The sequence below is a fragment of the Ambystoma mexicanum genome, chromosome 5q (assembly GCF_040938575.1).
Source record: "Ambystoma mexicanum isolate Mex_15411 chromosome 5q, UKY_AmexF1_1, whole genome shotgun sequence".
Lineage (NCBI taxonomy): Eukaryota > Metazoa > Chordata > Amphibia > Caudata > Ambystomatidae > Ambystoma > Ambystoma mexicanum.
The window spans coordinates 569033091-569052980 of NC_090933.1; positions in this window are offsets into that span (position 1 = coordinate 569033091).

Below are 19890 nucleotides of genomic sequence, written 5' to 3' on the forward strand. Positions count from 1 at the left end.
TGGGTCCTCACAGGTGTTCCCTGTACACCCTCCACGGCCCCTGCAGGCAGCCTACAAAACAGGGGACTACCCTGCACACCTGCTCATGTCCCCCTGCACCCCCACCCCCCCAGCAGTGCAGGGGCAGCCTCCACCAGGCCCCCACTCATGTCTCCCACCACCCCCACCCTCCCGCCACCAGGGGCAGCCTCCACCAGGCCCCCACCCATGTCTCCCACCACCCTCACCCCCCGCCACCAGGGGCACTCTCCACCAAGCCCCGACCCATGTCTCCCACCACCCCCACCAGTGCAGGGGCACCCTCCACCAGGCCCCCACCCATGTCTCCCAACACCCCCACCCACCAGCACTGTGGGGCACGTGGCCAGCAGGCAGTCAGGCAGCAGCAGATGGCAGGTGGGAGCGTGCTCAGGGCTCTGGGGGGCAGTAATTTCGCCTCCTGGCCAGGAGCGTGGTCTCTCGTGTGTGAACGCGTGGACAGCCTGATAGGTAGTGAAATCCCACACGTCAGCAAAGGCCCTTAGCGCGTAAACCCGTCAACAGCATATGCGCGCCTATAGTCACCTGCACGTGCAGGAAATTGTTGCGTGACACGTCCCAGTGTCAAAGCGTGTGATTGGTGAAAATGGATGTACACGTAGAAGTGACAAAGCGTGTGATTGGTGAAAATGGATCTACACGCAGGAGTGACAAAGCGTGTGATTGGTGAACGTACACGCCGCGTAAGTGACGCTGTACGTGTGGGCCTGTATATAAGGTACATGTAGAACACCATTTCCTTGTACGTGCTTTTCGTGGAGAGCGAGTGGGTGAAATCTGTACTTCTTGTCGTTTCACACGCGATTTACTTCACGGCGTTTCCAGTTCGTATTCCCTGTTACCTCTGACAGCTTTTTCTCTTTTTTCTCTTTTACTGGTTTACCTGGGCCTGTTCCCTCAAACAGTGTCCCCTTCTACTGTTGTCCTGTCTTCTCAGACAGCGTACACATCTTCTTTTGGCGGGGGTTTAGCCAGCCAAACGCGCTCATTCTTCACGCTCTTTTACCTGGCAGACGGTGAGTCACGCACGTATCCAACTTCTGTGCTTGCCCCGTGTGTTGCCTACCCCTTCAGAGGTCATTCTAGGCTGCGTGTGACACGCATACGTTCATTCTTGTGTTACTGGGTGCCACAGCGTAGTGCAGGTTTTTCTTTCTGCACACGTGGTCTAGGAGGGGTTGCATGCACGTCATCTCCCTTTTTTGGGCCTCCTGTGCGTTGCGTGACCCGTCATCTTTCCCCAGGGGTTACAATCAGCCGTGCTAGAGCACTAGGGTACAATTACCATCTGGTACCCAACCCCTTTGACCCCCAATTGCCCAGGACAATTGTCTACAGCCACTCCCATACGCACATTAATATCAGTGCCATGGCTGGGAGGCGAGGATTCCGTAAGGGTGGCAAAGGTGGAAGAGCCACAAGTGGTGGCCGTGGTGGATCCGGTAGGGGACGTGGTCGTAACTTGCAGGGTGAGCCTGTCCCCCCATGTGTGGAGGACCAGTCAAGGGCACCCATCATCCCCCCCCCCCTCCCCCCCCTCCCCCCCTCCCGTTGAGGCTGAAGTGGCTGACACCATCCATGCTCAGCCCTTGTTGGACCAGCCCATTGTGGCACCAGACCTGGCTGACTCCATGGCTGACTTCCAGGTCAGCAGGGCTACGACACGTGCGCTGGTGCACGTTGATGCCATCATGCCACGTGGATCTGGGGCAGCAAGGTCATCTGCTGCACCAAGGAGGCAGGGCGGAGTGGCTGCAGGGGCAGCTGCGGCTCCATCCACCCCAGCCCTCACACACCCAGCCAGGACAGTGTCGGTCCTAGTCCATGCTGCTGACATTCCCCCTGACACCATCACACTAGAGCCAATGCCTGCACCAACTCCCATGCTGAGTGTGCAATCCCACACTCCTGATACAGAGTCCACCAGGGCTCCTGCCCCTAGTGTCCAGAGCGGCGCAGGACACTCAGGATCACCACCACCTTCCAAGCGGAAGAGGAAGAGTGCTCGTCCGGCACAGGCTGATGCCCCAGACACGGCTACACAGTCCGGCCCGTCCAGGAAGCCCAGCTTCACGGATGACGAACTGAATGCACTTGTCGAGTATGTGTCTGGACATGACAACGAGATGGTCATTGTTGCAGGATCCAAGACCACACCTGCACAACGCCAGGCACACTGGCAGACCGTTGCGGACATCGTAAGTGCCCTTGGAATCGTGAGGCGCACAGCCAATGATTGCTATAAGCGCTGGAATGACCTAAAGCGCAGGGCAAAGAGTAAGCTGGCCTCAAGTCATGCCGCAACTCTAGTGACTGGAGGTGGGTCTCCAGTAGTAGACATGGAACTCACTCCACATGAGTCAGTCGCTGGGACCTACGTCACGGAGGAACAGATCCAAGGCGTGGGAGATCTGGCTGATTACGAGGCATTGTCCGGTGAGTGCACATGCATGTGTGTGTCATACATGTGCATGGTGTGTGTGTGAGGGCTTCTGTTTGGGTGCCAGGTGAGAGTGTGTGCGCCTCAGTCGTATGGGTCAGCCATGTGCTTCATGCAATACTTCCTGCGCAGCTGCATTTGGCCATAGCAGTATCCCTTCTGCCAACAGTAGACATCTAGCACAACTGCACGCCAGTTGCCCTTGAAGTGTCACCTTGACACAACAGATTTGCTTATTTTTCACTGTTCATTCAGTCAGTTTGTTTGCATTCCACCACTTTCACTAGGCATGTCGCTGTCCACTAGTCACATGTCTGACATGGGTATGGTAAAGGGGAGTGACTTTGTTACCTGGATATCATTTGTACACACATGTCCCTGTGCAATTTGACCATTACAGACTGGCAGCTCCAGGTGAAAAATCTGACCTGTTAGAATCAGAAAAGCTATTACATGCGGGAACTGGACTGAATGAATAGGTGCTGCCCTCCTCTCCATCTTCACTCAATAGCAATGGTACATGCCATCTGTGTGATGGCATGTGTGTTTCACCTGCCAATCACAGGCCAATGTGTGATGCCACTGCCAGGCAGCATGCAGAAAATTTGTTCATCTTCCATCTTGGTGTCATCAGTGTGTGCCGTTTGCCTGCACTTCATACGCAGTGAGGGTGCATGCATGGGAGGGTTTTAGTCATGTGGGACATGTCAATCAAGTACTGGTTTTCTTGCTTCTCAGCCCTCAATGTGTGCCATGGTGCTAATGCCTGTTTCCATTACTTTGTTTTCATGTCTTTGCAGGGGAAGACGCACCTGATACTGCTGGGGTTGTGGAGATGGTGCAGACCCAGGAGGTGTCCCAGGGCCGACCAACCACCAGTGAGGGACGTGGTGTGGTGGTGGGGGAGAACCCACAAGTGCTGCAGGTTGTGCTCTCAAGGGGTGTCTCTGGCTGCACCTCCCCCGAGCTGTACTCAGGTGTTGATTCGGATGAGACCTACGTGCCGTCGCTGGTGAGTGTTCCAGGGAGGGATTCTGTTCTGTCTCACCCACCTGAACCAGGGTCAGTACCCTCCATGGGGATGTCAGTGTTGGCAGCTACGCCTTCGGTGGTTACGGATGCAGGGTCACACTCCGCGACATCTGATCCTGTTCCTGGGCCAGCAGATCAGAGGGGGAATGCAGTCCTGCAGCCTCAGGCAGTGCCGGCACAGCAAGGCGCAGTTCGCCTTGCCCCAGACAGGTGTGGTGCCCGCCGACGTGGTGGCCGTACGCCACCTGGCAATACCGCATGGGAGCAATCCATTTACGGTATGGCTACCCAACAGGCTGCATCATCCGAGATGATGGCTCAGGCCATGGATAGGGTGGCCACTTCCATTGTCCCCCCAGAAAGGCTGATGGAGCGACTAGAGCAGGCAACTGACTCCATCTGCCAGTCACACAGGGAGGACATGTTGGGGTCCAACAGGGACAGGCGGGCGGCACTGGCGACTCTGCAGGAGGCCATCTCCATCGAGTCCCAGGGCCACAGGGAAGCCCTGAGGCAGGAGCTCCTACACCTCAGGACGACTCTTGTTGAGCTTGAGGCTTCAACACACCAAAGGACAGAACAGCAGCTGGAGCGTCTCACCCGTACGCTCTCAGCTGAGATGCAGGCAACGAGGGCGGAGGTCCGGGCATCCCGTGAGTTGTTGCATGGGGACCTCCGCACACTCATCCTCCAGAACCAGACCTACCACACCCGCATGCTTGCAGCCATGGAGGAGCAGACTAGGGCCTTGCGTGGGCTGCCTCCCATAGTGCAACCACCTCCGGATGCAGCTGCACAGGGTGATAATAGCGACAGCAGTGACACTCCCACAATAGGGTAGCCGTGTGGGCTATGAGCCCATGGAGGTGTTTTATTTTCCCAGGATCCACGCAGGTGGGTTCTGGTGTGCATCCTGTCCTCGGACCTCCTGGGTGGCCTCCCCAACCCCCCCGGGCCCATCAATGGCCATTTTTGATTGTTTCTTATTTTTATTTTTATTTTGATTTCTTTTATTCCCAATTTTTTTGGGAGGATCTGTTGGCTCCGATCTGTTGGCTCCGATCTGTTGGCTCCGATCTGTTGGCTCCGATCTGTTGGCTCCGATCTGTTGGCTTCCGTGGTTCCTGTGGGCATACGCTGCATTGTGGCTGGGCACATGCAGGCTTGTAATTTATTTGGTTCAGATGCTTGGGTTTGAGTCACACACACCCCTCCTGCTTCCCGTTTCCATGGGCTTGCAAAGGGTGTGCCCAAGTGACAGTGAATTACACAGTGACGTTGGACTCCCATGAGCTGTGTGGCCAGTCTGTAGTCAATACTGTGTATACATTCATAGTGCATATTGCTGTTGTGTTGTACACTGCATGTTGCATTGATGTGTAACTCTTCTTCTGTGTCTACCTCCCAATTTGCAGGTCCCTTCCTCAAGTCCACACAAGGACCTCTAGTCTGGCGATGGGGACCATGTTGGCAGCAGTGCACCTACAACTCTACATGGCGCCAACACTGCACAGTTGGTAGTGGTGGGAGTGCAGGCATTTCCAGGTGGTGAGACTACTAATATGTAACATTTTTGATGTCATGTTAATGGTACTACGTGCTCAAGTATGTTGTTGGTCCGGCATTGCTGTGAGCATTTCAGGTGTTGCAGGTTTCTAATAGTGCCACTGTACATAGTGAGAGTGATGTCATGCTGTGGGGATTACTTTGTTTACCTGCAATTAGCATGACATGGCACGGTGTGTCGTGTGGCAGTGCTGGGGTTGGGTTGGCTGACATGGCACTGTCCTCTTGTTGCATTTTGCAAGTGGGTATTCATTTTAGCTGCTTCAATGTGTAACTTCACAAAACTGCATTGGTGGTGTCTGTGTGGGTAGGGATGCACACATTGTGACACTTCCAGGTGAACAATCTCAGGCTGACATGGAATTCCCGGTTCATTCTCCACACATTCAGGATCAGTGTCAGGTTGAGTCATCATTGATTGTCAGATGGAATGTGCCAGGGCAGTGTGCACTCCACAGGGGTGTGATTTCTATGTGAAGTAATTAGCCACTAGCTGTGTACGGGCTGCCTCCCCCGTGCCCTTTCCCCTCCCATGCGCAGCGGCTGTGCATGTGGTTGGGGATGTGGGGCCACCACCATGTCCACGGCCAGGCCCCGGCGTGTTGCAACGTTGTGCAGGACACATGCTGCCACTATGATCCTGCACACTACTGGGGGAGCGTATAACAGCTGCCCGCCAGAACGGTCAAGGGAGCGAAAGCGTGACTTCAGCACTCCGAATGTGCGCTCCACTATGCCCCTGGTTGTAATGTGGGCTGTGTTAAATCTTACCTGGGGTGGCGTGGTGGGATTCCGAATTGGCGTCATCATGTGGGGGCTGAAAGGGTAGGCACTGTCCCCTGTGGAGGTGGGGATTGGTATCATTGGTGAGGTTGTGACCTTGCTCAGTATCCAACATGCATGCATGTGCAGTGGCATACATACTCACCAAGCAGCCATGTATCGCCATGCCGCCCAGCTTCTAGGTCCCGGCTTAGGGTGGACATTCGGTAAATGAAGCTGTCGTGGGTGGAGCCGGGATAGTTGGCATATACTGAGGTGATGATTCCCTTGGCATTACATGCTACCTGCACGTTGATGGAATGCCAGTGCTTGCGGTTCCTATAGATGTGCTCAGATGCCCTGGGGGGACGTAGAGCCACATGGGTGCAGTCGATGGCACCTAGCACTTTGGGGAATCGTGCCACTGCGTAAAAATCCAGGGCGGCAGCATGCCTTTCTGCAGGTGTTCTGGGCAGGTATATGTGCCTGCGGACTGATGGGCGTGCAGTCATGATGTTCAAGACCTGGTGTAGGCAGCGTGACTGGGTGGCCTGTGACACCCCACCCACTATGGCACTTGTCCGCTGAAATGATCCAGTGGCTAAGAAGTGCAGTACATTGAGGACCTTCTCCAGGGGGCTGAGTGCTTGGGAGCACAGGGTGGGTGATGTGAGGTCATCCTCCCACTCACTCACCAGGTCCAGTATGATGTGTGGTGGAAACCTGTACCTCCCATACACCTGGTCATCAGGCATCCCGAAAAGGCTGGTTCTGGGTGTGAATATTCTGGCCCTGACTATCCTCCTCCTCCTCCTTTGGTAGCCCACTGCCACTGCTGCTAGGAACGGTATGTTCATCCTGGCGTCTGAGCTTGTTATTGTTAAAGTCCGCAATTTATGCTTAGCGCGTGTTCTAGGCGAGCGTGTGACCCGCGCAGCCCTGGAATCCTGTTGCCAGTCCAATAGCGTGTGGAAATTCACACGCACCACGGGATACAGCGTGTGACCCGCGCAGCCCTGGAATCCTGTTGCCAGTCCAATAGCGTGTGGAAATTCACACGCACCACGGGATACAGCGTGTGAGCCGCGCAGCCCTGGAATCCTGTTCCCAGTCCAATAGCGTGTGGAAATTCACACGCACCACGGGATACAGCGTGTGAGCCGCGCAGCCCTGGAATCCTGTTCCCAGTCCAATAGCGTGTGGAAATTCACACGCACCACGGGATACAGGTTCGCTGACGTACTTGCGTGTGTAAGTGGCCGCGCACTCATTAAATACACGTACATAGGCCAATCGCGTGTACGCGCACTTTTGTCCAATTACACGCGATGACACTCTGACGTGCAGTATCTCCACGTGTGCCCCGTCATCACGTCCTGAGTGGGGAACACCCGTACGGGTTACGTCACAGACGCGCTTACGCGCTGAGGGACTCTGGTCCAATAGAATCGCGTATGCGTGCTGACGCGCTTACGCGCTAAGGGCCTTTCCTCGGATTTCACGCTGACGTGCAGGATTTTCACGTGCCAAATCACTCCGTATCAAGCTGGCCACGCGAAAACACACGGAAGCCCACGCTCCTGCCCAGAAGGCCGAGTTACTGCCCCCCAGTGCCCCGAGCAGCCTCCCGCGTGCCATCTGCTGCTGCCTGCCTGCCTGCCTGCCTGCTGCCACCGTGCCCTGCCATTTGGTGCCTGCACATCAGCCATCTGCAGGGGTCCAGTTGCTGTGTCCACCCCTGCTGGAACTGAAGACTCCCGACTGGTATTACATCGCTCCACAGCCCAGCCCCAGGACCCAGTTGCCCACCCACACCTGCCTCTGGGGTTGCCATGTCGGGCACGTCCACATCTGGCACCAGTGGCAACCCCAGGCCAGAGGGGCAGAGGGGCACCAGCTTCACTGTCACCGAAGTTGGTGTCCTGGTGGAGCATGTCCTGGGGCAGTATGATGCCCTCTTTGGATCGTCCCGCGCCAGCAAGGAAGGACGGCAGAGGATCTGGGCCGACTGTGTGGTTGCCATCAACGCGGAGGGGGTGGCAACCCGCGACGTCCTGAAGATCAAGAAGCGCTGGGAGGACTTGAGGTCCAGGACCCTTGTGAAGGCCCGGCGCCTCGTGGAGGGGGGCCGGGGCCGCATGAGTACCATCCAGATGAGGGTCCTGGAACGCGTACGCCCAGCGCTCCACGCCCAGATCCTTGAGAGGGAGGCCCGTCTGGAGTTGAGCGGTAAGTGTCCATGCATTACTGTGTGAGACAGGGCATGTTGCGGTGTGCTGGTTCTATGATACTTGCCTGTATGTGTGCCATAGCCCATGTATGCATGTATGTGTGCAGGGACATCATGGTAATGCATGTGCGACCAGTGATGTGTGATGCACATGGTTGTTGCATGTGTTGAAATGCCGCATGGGGAGCCCTAATCAGATTATGAACATGAGAGCATGCCAGTCTCTGTACCTGAACATGGGTGGGGGTGAGGGATGGGTGCTGATGCCAGGTACATATATGGTAGCCATGTCTGTGTGCCTGACCTGCGTGTCTGTGACTTGTGCATGCCATGGATGCATGACACATGTGTGTGACAATGCAGAGATTCAGTAAAGCAGCAAAATTACCCTTGTATCCGCTGTGTTTGGTGTGTTTGGGGCCAGATGGATGTGACTGAGGTGAAGTGTGTGCATGTGATGGGCATGAGGCATGATGCATGTGAGTTACATATCATTGAATGTTTCAAGAGTCCATTGGACATGCATGGAAATGTCCATGGCATGCACCATGCCTGTTACTGTGTGTGTTTTGCCTGGACTGGCCCATGTGTTGTGGAGGGACATGATGGAAGTGTACTTTGACAGTGGTGCTCATCTGCTATTGCTTCCTGTCTAGGGGACCATTGTACAGTGCCCTGATGCTTGTGTTCTTTGTCTCCCTCTACGCAGCGGCTAGTGAAGAAGAGGGCGGAGACGGCGCTGTGGAGCAAGGCGGCGGGGATGCCCCCACGGCTGCAGCGGAAGGGGTGGGTGAGCCCCCACAGGGGCCTGCTACGGTGGGAGACGGTGAGGAGCCATCCAGGTTGGTGGTTTGCACAGAGGAGGAGGAGGCCGCCACTGGGGCACACATGGGGCCTGGTGGGGGCATCCCTGCTGGTGCAAGTGGTGCAGTCCAGGGCCAGGGGCAGGAGGCAGCACAGGTCACCGTGGAGGGGCCTGTGCATGTCGCTGTCCCTGACCCTGTGAGTGCACCACCATGCACCAGCAGGGATGCCCCGTCCCAGGCCTGTCCGCAGGTAGAGGGGATGTCCATGTCACCTGACTCCCCTCCACCTGCGGACGTGGGAACCCCTGGCCGTGCGGAGAAGGTCCTGATTGGGGTCGCGTTGCGCACGGCTGTGATTCGTGATGCCGTGCGTGCTTCCCGGGAGGAGCACGCACGTCATCACGAAGTGCACCGTGCCGACGTGGCCCAATTGGGATCGGCCATGTTCGGGGGTTTCCTGCATGTGTTGGCCAATGTGGCGGCCCTCTCCTCCTCTGTGCAGGCTATCCACCAGTCGTTCTCCTTGCCGTCTTCCAGCCCAGATGCCACCAGGGCCCCCTGTGGACCTGCCCCGACCAATGCAGCCAGCTCGGTGGGGATCCCATCCCTGCCACAGTCGGGAGTCAGAGATCCAGCAGGGGTGGACACCAGAGCAACTGGACCCCAGCAGATGGAGGATGTGACGGCATCATCGGGCAGGGCACGTGCACGACGGCGTCGGTGGTTTCCATCAGCCTGGATGCCGTCGTGCTGGCACAGGCAGTTGCGTCGGAGGCAGCAGCAGGCTCAACGTGGGAGGCATCATGGCTCGGGGCCATCAACATCAGGGGTGCAGGCATCGGCCGGAGGGCAGGAGAACCCTGGAATGGGAGTGGCTTCCGTGTGGGAGAGGTTGTGCCAGCGGATAGGTGCGGAGCGGCAGCGGGCAGAGGAGGAACGGCTCACGATGGTCAGGGCGGAGGACTCCATGCGGAGGGCGCTGAGGCGGGCTGAGTGCCTCGAGGGTCTTCGCAGGGAGTTTGAGCTTGACACTGCGTTATCCCTGCGGGACCTCGGGGCCAGGGAACATGCCCGCCTCCAAGCCATTGACCAGGAGTTCGAGGATGCCCTGGCCCATGGCAACAACCAGTGAGCCGTCCGAATAGCCCGCTGCCTTTGTATATAGTTGTATAGTTAGGGTTAGGTTTCCTTTGTTTTTTTGAATTTTTTTTTGGTTGCGATTGGACAATGCACCACTTTTTTGTATATAGTTCCCTTTTTAGTTAGTAGTCAGTTAGGTTTAATTTGGTAGGGCTCATGGACCCAGGATGATCTTCTTGATTGGCTTATTTTAATTTTTCATAATTTTTTCTTGGACATTCATCTTGTTTTGTTTGATTTGCTTTGTGTTTTTTCTTATTTGCTGTTCAATACATGTTATTTTTTTAATCTTCAATGTGTCGTATCATCTCATTGCTTTCAGGCATGTCATGTTGGGTGTTTTGTCATTCACTTGCAGCCATTGTGTGTGACAGACATGTGTTAAATTGCATTATTTACATTGGGGGTGTAACATGTAATTGCCTTTGATATGTGGGTGGGTGTGATAGTTGGTTGGGCCTTTTGGCAGGGGAGGATGGGCATTACGGACATGATTGGGGAATGTTGGGACCCAGGTGCAGGGGGGCATGGATTGGACATGGGTGGGGGCCTGCTGGCAGGTGCCCCACAGTGCTGGGGGGTGGGGGTGGTGGGAGACATGAGTTGGACATGGGTGGGGGCCTGCTGGCAGGTGCCCCACAGTGCTGGGGGGTGGGGGTGGTGGGAGACATGAGTGGGGCACTGGTGGAGGGTGACCCTGCACTGCTGGGGTGTGGGGGTGGTGGGTGACATGAGTGGGGGCCTGGTGGAGGGTGACCCTGGTGGCTGGGGGGTGGGGGTGGTGGTAGACATGAGTGGGGGCCTGGTGGAGGGTGACCCTGCACTGCTGGGGTGTGGGGGTGGTGGGAGACATGAGTGGGGCCCTGGTGGAGGGTGACCCTGCACTGCTGGGGTGTGGGGGTGGTGGGTGACATGAGTGGGGGCCTGGTGGAGGGTGCCCCTGGTGGCTGGGGTTTGGGGGTGGTGGGAGACATGAGTTGGACATGGGTGGGGGCCTGCTGGCAGGTGCCCCACAGTGCTGGGGGGTGGGGTGGTGGGAGACATGAGTGGGGCCCTGGTGGAGGGTGCCCCACAGTGCTGGGGGGTGGGGGTGGTGGGAGACATGAGTTGGACATGGGTGGGGGCCTGCTGGCAGGTGCCCCACAGTGCTGGGGGGTGGGGGTGGTGGGAGACATGAGTTGGACATGGGTGGGGGCCTGCTGGCAGGTGCCCCACAGTGCTGGGGGGTGGGGGTGGTGGGAGACATGAGTGGGGCCCTGGTGGAGGGTGACCCTGGTGGCTGGGGTTTGGGGGTGGTGGGAGACATGAGTTGGACATGGGTGGGGGCCTGCTGGCAGGTGCCCCACAGTGCTGGGGGGTGGGGGTGGTGGGAGACATGAGTGGGGCCCTGGTGGAGGGTGACCCTGGTGGCTGGGGTTTGGGGGTGGTGGGAGACATGAGTTGGACATGGGTGGGGGCCTACTGGCAGGTGCCCCACAGTGCTGGGGGGTGGGGGTGGTGGGAGACATGAGTGGGGCCCTGGTGGAGGGTGACCCTGGTGGCTGGGGTTTGGGGGTGGTGGGAGACATGAGTTGGACATGGGTGGGGGCCTGCTGGCAGGTGCCCCACAGTGCTGGGGGGTGGGGGTGCAAGGGGACATGTGTTGGTGTTCATTAGTTCAAGGAGACATGTGCCTTTGCTGGGGGGCATGCCCATGTTGGGTGGGCTGCCTGCGGGACATGACCAGGGATGCAGGGTAGTCCCCTGTGGTGTGGGCTGCCTGCAGGGGCCTTGGAGGGTGTACAGGGTACACCTGGGAGGAGCCACACTGTCAAATCACATGTGGAACTTCCCGCGCACCCCTGAAATACACGCGCCCAGGCTATTCGCGTGTGGAACTTCCCGCGCACCCCTGAAATACACGCGCCCAGGCTATTCGCGTGTGGAACTTCCCGCGCACCCCTGAAATACACGCGCCCAGGCTATTCGCGTGTGGAACTTCCCGCGCACCCCTGAAATACACGCGCCCAGGCTATTCGCGTGTGGAACTTCCCGCGAATCCCTGAAATACACGCGCCCAGGCTATTCGCGTGTGGAACTTCCCGCGCACCCCTCAAATTCACGCGCCCAGGCTATTCGCGTGTGGAACTTCCCGCGCACCCCTGAAATACACGCGCCCAGGCTATTCGCGTGTGGAACTTCCCGCGCACCCCTGAAATACACGCGCCCAGGCTATTCGCGTGTGGAACTTCCCGCGCACCCCTGAAATACACGCGCCCAGGCTATTCGCGTGTGGAACTTCCCGCGCACCCCTCAAATTCACGCGCCCAGGCTATTCGCGTGTGGAACTTCCCGCGAACCCCTGTAATACACGCGCCCAGGCTATTCGCGTGTGGAACTTCCCGTGCACCCCTGAAATACACGCGCCCAGGCTATTCGCGTGTGGAACTTCCCGCGCACCCCTGAAATACACACGCCCAGGCTATTCGCGTGTGGAACTTCCCGCGCACCCCTGAAATACACGCGCCCAGGCTATTCGCGTGTGGAACTTCCCGCGCACCCCTGAAATACACGCGCCCAGGCTATTCGCGTGTGGAACTTCCTGCGAACCCCTGTAATACACGTAGCCCGCTCCCCCAGGCCCGATTGCGTGAGGAACTTCCCGCGCACCCCTCAAATTCACGCGCCCAGGCTATTCGCGTGTGAAACTTCACGCGAACCCCTGAAATATACGTAGCACGCTCCCCCAGGCCCGATCGCGTGTGGAACTTCACGCGAACCCCTGTAATACACGTAGCCCGCTCCCCCAGGCCCGATCGCGTGAGGAACTTCACGCGAACCCCTGTAATACACGTAGCCCGCTCCCCCAGGCCCGATCGCGTGAGGAACTTCACGCGAACCCCTGTTATACACGTAGCCCGCTCCCCCAGGCCCGATCGCGTGAGGAACTTCACGCGAACCCCTGTAATACACGAAGCCCGCTCCCCCAGGCCCGATCGCGTGAGGAACTTCACGCGAACCCCTGTAATACACGTAGCCCGCTTCCCCAGGCCCGATCGCGTGAATAACTTCACGCGAACCCCTGTGATGCACGTACCCTGCAAATCGCGTGTGACACTTCCCGCGCACCCCGGTATACATGCACACGTATTTTTTGTCAGCGGGTGTCCGTGTTTGTGGGTACCCCTTTGCACGTCATTTTTCCTGGAGGGCCACAGTATGGGACATTCATCATGGCAGTATATAGGTGCTATTTGTTGGCGCACCTTTTGGCGCACATTTCTTACAGCCGCAGAGACGCTACCGCCTCCTTTCTTGTGGCGGTCGTGTTTGTGCCTGTGCGCTGGTTTGAGCGTGCGCTTTTTTCCCCTATTCTATTCCATGAATACGTGTTGTAGGCGAGCGTGTGGGCGTTCCGCGCACTTGTGCCCTGTACTTCCCCCGTGACGCCCACGTTTTGGCAAGTTGTTCCCCATTCCGAGTGTTACGCCCGTGTTCCGCCTACTTTTATTGCGTGCGCCGCGCTATGTGCGAATTTCGCTGTGGCCTGTGCGATTTTCGCTGTGACCTGGCGCACGCTGTTAGATGGCCTGTGCGCCAACGTGCGCCAACGTGCGCCGCGCACTTTTTTTCGCACATCCACTGGTTTTCTCGCGCACGGCCTTCCATGACGTGCGCTGCTTTTCATGCGATTTTCGCACGTTCACTGCGATTTTCGCTATTCCACTGCGATTCGCACGTTTTTGCCCACTTGCGCCGCGCTAATTATTCCATGAATCGGCCTCTTAGTGTATTTAACGAGATGGCAACCTAATCTCCAGGCCAGTCAGGGAATTTCTTACGATCCCCTGCTCTAACGGTCATTGCGATCAGCCTAAAGGAAGGGCCGCATTTCACATTCCATGACGATATCAACAAAACAGGGGATGTGTGTTTGCAAGGGGCTCTAACGGGAACTGAGGTTACTGAGGGGGTCCTACAGGATCGGCAGGCATCGCTCTCGTACTCTCCACGGAAAACAACATCAGAATCCTCAGTATCAACTGACCCTCAATTTAACCAAACATCCCCCATTCCGAGATATCAAGAGAAGGATTCCCAATTAAGGAATGGAGGGATGGATGTGGTGCAAATGCAAATTTTTATTATGGCATTGTTGGCAGTAGGCATGAATCCCTTCATGAAACTATATGAGAACCTACAAGAGACAATCAAGGATCAAGCCATCCTCTTGCCTTTGTCTCATACAAAATACATTTTTTTGGAAGCTTTTGTGGGTACAGTCCAGGAGAGACTCAATAAAGAGGTGGAGTTGACTGCCCATTGGCAGGCTAGGCTGTTCGACCTCGCTAGAGGAGAGATCACGGAAAAGTCTGCAATGATGTCTGCAATTTTGGACCAAATGAAATGGCAGAGACCCCGGACCACGGTTCAAAGAAGGCCAGCGTTTTCAAATCCTCAGATAGGGGATTTAGTCCTGAGGGCCCAGAATGTTAGTCTTTAAGATGCTCGAAAGGTGGAGCAGAGAAAGAAGGCCTTATCTTCTGGGGCACGGGCCTCTGCCACTGTAAACAGATTCATCCAAAGATCAAAGAAACTCGAAGCTGTCTTGGTGGTCGCATTTTAAAAAAGAGAGGCCCCTTTTTTGGGGGGCCTCAACTAAGCAGGACTAGTGTTCCGAGTGTTGAGGCACCCAACTAAAGTCTTTGCTGTGTTTGGAAAAAAGAAAAATAGCCCTCAGGGAAACCAAAATCGATACTTACTCAACAACATAAAAACTAAGAATCAATAGGCGAACAGAAATGGGCACCTTAGTGGCTCGAGGGCATTTCTGAGAAATCTCATGCTCCCAAATACATGCAGAGGGGAGACCAAGTTAAAGTGAGATGGTTTAACCATGGCAAAGGGAGGAGAAAGAGAGATAGCAAGCTCGCCCATACAGGAGGTCCCGGAAGAAGATATACACCTGATGTTGAACCTCTCAACTTACTCTGAGGAGATTTCATCGGATGAGGTAGATCCAGCCAATGTAACTTTTGAGGTGAAAGACCGGGAGCAAAGCCTGGTGATTCCACACAAGGGAAAAAGAGTGAGGGAGATAAGCCCTCTGGACCATCGAAGGCTCAGGGGTGACTCATGGCAGCGCTCCCTATCTTCAGAACAATGGAGCAAAAAAGACATCTATTAGAGAAGCAAAATCATCCCTCTAAGACTGATGCTGGTCAGAAATCATGCAACTTTCACCCACCTAAAGAAGAAAGGAGACCTCCTATTAGAGCTCGAGACGACAAAGGAAAGATGTTCATTACCATCAAACGTTTGATATCGGAAAGGGATGGTTTAATAATGAAGAGGTCAAATGTCTTAAAACTCCTCTATTGCTTGCCGAGACTTAGGTTTTTATCCCTGGATGACATATGGATTGTAGATTTTGTGGAGGAGGGGAGACTGGATTGGGTGGTGCTCCACCTGTCCTCAACCCTGGTGAAGGATTACCTGCTTGAAGCTGCAACTGTCTTTTTACCACTAGGCTTTGAGCTAATAGAGGGATGATGTTATTATGCCCAAATGAGGAATAATGATTCTTTGGTGAGGGAACCGTGTTCTTCTGTGGAGGAAAAGGCTGAGTTAGTTCCAGTCGGGGAAAGTCAGTCCATTCAACAAAAGAGTTAAGATCACGGGTGGGTCAGGGGCGCACTTGAAAGTCATATTTGAATGTCAGAAGTGTGATGAAAGTAAAGCCAAATGGTCACATGGGAAGGAAAAATTGCCTGTCTCTTATGATGATAGGGGTTGGTTAGCAACATCATTGGCGCAAAGGTCAGTTTCATAACTTTATACATCAGGAAGAGGGCCCCTAACCCTGTCTTCATGGAATACCAGTGGGTTCATGCATCTATTTAACAACGAGGGATTATACCTTGAAACCCTCAATGTCATATGCATGCAGGAAACATGGCTGGCATCCAAACCAATGTGCGAGGGATTTGTTATTTGTTTTTCTCAAGCATTGTTGAAAAGCCGGGGTCAGACCTCGGCAGCCCTAATCACACTGGTGAGAAGGGGATGTCCAAGTGAGATCTTGGAGGTTAAACAATTGAGTCAGTTTGTACGTTTGGTGGTATTGTCTTGGATGAGAGAGATGGATGGGGGTTATCACATATTACTGTTCTTTAATGTTTACTGGAATCCGGAGGGAAATGGGGATGATGATTTTGTGGAGTTGGTCACACATGCGCTAGTCATAGCAAGGGTGGAACATAATAACCCCCAGGTATTGATATGTGGAGATTTTAATATCAAATGTCTTGATGCAGGGGGCCTCAAATTACCAAAAGCAAAAGCAAAACTATCGAAGAAAGCAGCTACATGGGTGTCAGAGTTAAAAGAGCGGAATATTACTATATTAAATGATAAAATGAAAGGTGATAAGCCCTGGGAAAAGAAGTTTCTTAGTGACTAAAACCTTTTTAATTTTCACATTGTTAATACTTAACACTTTAGTGTTATTGCACTGTGTACTAATTTGATTGGTTATGTTATTATTCATATGTTTTTATATGACTTGCTGAATTCTGATTATATATATTATTCAGTGAAAAAAACGTTGTTAAAGGGACTTTATGGTTAAGTTGCGCTACTAACAACCTATGAAAATCAGTAAAAAAGACATTGTTAAAGGGACGTTATGGTTCAAAGTTAAACCGAAAACCCCCTGTAATTCACAAGTTAAGTTAAGCTAAGCAACCATAACTCACACCACCACCGTGCAATGCCAAGACTAACACTGAGGACATCAGATATGACACCAACGATCCACTGAAGTCACATTTCCAATATAATGGAATATACCAAAACAAAATAAATATGCCTCCAACTGAATTACCTCACAGAAACTGCACAGCAAGAAGCAAGAGCATACTTACACACCAGTAACAGCAAAAGTTTGTAAAAAAGTAGTAACTACACTACATTTATTTCATATACTTATTCATTTTCTGTATTATGTACACTAAGACTAATATATATATATTTTTAAACACAGAAATGTCCAGTATTTTGGAATGGATGGAAGATAATTTCCCATGAGATGAAATGAGTGAAGAGACTGACAATAATGGTAGACACACCATTTCTCTATATAAGCCAATTAATAACCATTACTTTATATGTACTTAAAACACATTTTATTTTTTAACAGACCAGACAACCAATAAAACTAATATACCAAAAGAGATAATAGAAGATCCTCTCAAACAAATGGAACTGAAAATGGATGTATTACTAAAACACTTCAATCAACTAAAAGAGTGTATTGTGGACCACATTAAAGAAAACATTAAATACCATTGTCCCACATGTACCTGTTCCCCTTCTCCATGTCCCAGCCAAGTATCCCCAAACTCTCCCCACCAAGAAAAACGGTACAATGAAACTTCCATCCCTTCCTCCCCTCCCATACATCATGTCCAAATCCCTAATTCCCCTGTATTTCTTTCAGTTTCTGCTTCCACCTCTCTTTCCTAATGTTTCTACTGTTAAACAATAATAACATTTTAAATGTGCTCTTAGTAAATGCCTGTGTCTTATTTTTATTTATTTTAAAGGCGGTCAGGTTGTCCGCGGACAGCGGGGCTGTCCGGAGTGTTCTCAATTAACCAACATGGGGGTGTCCTAAGGACACAGTACCTGTTCGTACAGTTCGTAATTGAAATGCTGATGTTCTCAGAACACACAAGATGTCCGCTTGTCCGCAATTAACCCAAATGAGGATGTCCTAAGGACAACATACCTGTTCATACTGTTGTCTATTAAAATGGAGATGTCCTTAGAACACACATTAATATAATGTAATGTCCGCAACCAGAATGAATATATCCGTAGAACACATAACCCGTCCGCCTGTCCGCAAAGTTTAGACGCACATTTATTTTATCCGAGGAGTTCAACATTGTTTTTAGAACACCCGCGCACATGCGCATCACACTCTTGGGTCCTATGAACATCGCGCCTCTCTGCAACTGTCCGCTGCACGTGTGTTGCGCTTTTAATTAGTTCGGGGACCCGAACAAAGTCTGTAGAACACCCACGCCAATGCGCATAACCGTCACTGTACATTGGTGTCCTGCGGACAGCTGTCCCATTTGCGAACGTGTCCGCAATGTCATCATGTGACCGCACCCACGCTGAGCATGTGTCCTTATTTGCGGACACTGTCCGGGTCCCCAAACATTTAAAAACTGCTTTTTTGAGCAATCCAAGGTATTCTACAGTAAAAGTTCACCATTGCACATGTCCCAGACAATGTCCCTGCCGATCTACATACTTTTTGGAACTTTTTGAGGCCATTCTTGGTGTTCGAGGATGGCGCGGGTGTCCAAGAAGCACGCCCCAGCACCCCTATAAAAGGCCGGAGCTGATCCTCATTCTGCTTTTGGATTTTAAAGATTTACAACACGACAATTGTGTACGTTGCTGTTCTTGGTTCCTCATTCCTAGTTCCTGGTTATTAACCTTCCAGATGGCATCCCAAATTGCATCTGCTGCTACTGCATCAGCACTCCCAACCCCTCCATCACCACCATGTCCCCAAGGGCCTGCACAGGGGAACAGGTGTGTGGATGCGTTGGAGTCGGATGGATAGGATGAGGTAGTGGAAGTATGAACAAGGTGATCTGTACTCAATGCCACATGGTGCTGAGTCGTGGCAAGGCTAGTTCGTATAACTTTGGTACTACATCAATGAACCGACTGCTAAAGTCATTCCAAAATGGGGCTATTCGTAAGGTTGCAGTATCCTCCGTTTCCACTCCTGTCACCACAAAAGACACTCCTGTGGGACAGTGCATCCCTCCAGCTGCCTCACAGGCCATTCATGATGCTGTTGACCCTTACCATTCGAGGGTCATAATATTGTGCAATGTACTGCAACAGAGTACTCTGCAGGGGTGAGAACCTTTGGACTGCATTCGAGACCTAGGAGCATCAGAAGGTCTGCAACCTACCTAAATAAGGCTCACCCTACATCTTCCTCTCTCCACCTGCCATTTCTTATCCCCGTGGTTGGTGTCCCTTCCTTACCCTCCTTTCCCCTCCTTTCCTTGTGTGTTGTGTTTAAAAAAAAACAAAAAATATAAAACAACAAAAAAAACCAAAAGCTATTTTCAGAGGCGCCTTTCGCAGTTTAAAAACAGAAGTGACAAATAAATAGTGCAGGGCCCTGTGCATTTTTTAGAAGTCCACGGACATCTAAAAACTGTGCAGTGTTGCCCTGTCACAACCATTGCACTTTTCTCTGGGAGGAAGTAGTGGCTTTGAAAAGAGCCTTTTTGTGGTGTTTTTTTGTGTTTCAAAAACTTCAAATGGTCAACACCTACTGCAAAATGGATTGCTCTAATTCCAAAAAAGGTTGCAATGCATTTGTATATTTCGCAGAAAAATCTGATTGCAGGCATATGTAAGATGTACTCCATCTCTGCGAAAAATGTGTGTGCTACAAAACGTAATGGTTTCATTCTGAAAAGAGGACATACCAACATCTCTCAAAAAGGCACAAATAGCCTTGTTAACATTGCGCCTTGCTTTCTCCATTTGTGGACCAAATGAAAAAGAAGGCAGCCACATTTGTCTCTACGCAATACGGGAAAAAATTACTCTGGAGTTTGGATACATGTCCATGATTTTCCGAAGTCCTTCTTTCATTGCAAATTGCAAAGAGATTCCAGACACATGTCCTAAACTGTTCCCTCCACAATGAATAATAATAATGTCTGGATGATTCTGTGTCACCAAAGAAGCACAGCAAGGTACCAAATCCACCCACTTCATTAAGCGCACTTCATGCAAGTGCACTTCCACATGAGAGAATCCAAGATGCACAGCCACTCCACAGCGAT